This window comes from Primulina huaijiensis, unplaced genomic scaffold (genome assembly GCF_012295235.1).
Source record: "Primulina huaijiensis isolate GDHJ02 unplaced genomic scaffold, ASM1229523v2 scaffold31537, whole genome shotgun sequence".
NCBI classification, from domain to species: Eukaryota; Viridiplantae; Streptophyta; class Magnoliopsida; order Lamiales; family Gesneriaceae; genus Primulina; species Primulina huaijiensis.
In genome coordinates this window covers 1-716 of record NW_027357411.1, presented here as the reverse complement: position 1 = coordinate 716, position 716 = coordinate 1, and the positions used below count along the sequence as shown (strand labels likewise).

The 716-nt window shown below is 45.3% G+C and overlaps 1 non-coding gene across 1 annotated transcript; it reads right to left on the bottom strand.

Moving 5' to 3' along the window:
- Nucleotides 1-98: 98 nt before the first annotated feature.
- Nucleotides 99-217, bottom strand: LOC140967949 (5S ribosomal RNA). The gene has a single exon (XR_012173667.1). It is a non-coding gene; the product is annotated as a 5S ribosomal RNA (ribosomal RNA).
- Nucleotides 218-716: the final 499 nt, after the last annotated feature.

Genomic DNA, 716 nt, shown 5'->3' with positions numbered 1-716 from the left:
TCACATGTCTTATCCGCTCCCGATCGAGATCGAGATGATTGGAGCCGAAAATCATCGGTAAAAAAAAAAAAAGAATCAAAAATAGAAAAAAATAAATGTGGGTGCAACACGAGGACTTTCCTGAGGGTCACCCATCCTAGTACTGCTCTCGTCCAAGCACGCTTAACTTCGGAGTTCTGATGGGATCCGGTGCATTAGTGCTGGTATGATCGCAGCCCACATTTAGAGGGCTGTTTATTCTTATATCCCTCGAGCACGTGTGGACCAGGAGGAGGGAGACAACGCGCGGCACTGCTCTTGCCCCATCAGAACCCGAAGTTAAGCTTGCCTGCGCGAGGGCAGCACTAGGATGGGTGACCTCCCTTGTAAGTTCTCGTGTCGCGACCGTTTATGTGAATTATGACTAAAAATATAGAAATATTGTCTCCGGAGTAATCTGCAAGCCTTTCGTATAGAACCGGCTCAGAACGACAAAAATCGCTGAATGTTTCGAGAAAATATAATATAAAGAAAAAAATTAGGAGAAGAATAAGAAATTAGCGCAGCTAAAGCCGTTACTATGCCAGAGTTACGAGAAAATGGAACCAGAATCGAATTGCGACCTTCGTAGTACGATTTCTCGGGGAAACAGAAGCTTACCGAAAGCGGAAAATCGCAAATTAGAGGGTCCTAGAGAAGGAATTCGGCTAAAATCTCGCCGGCTCATTGCGGAGAAA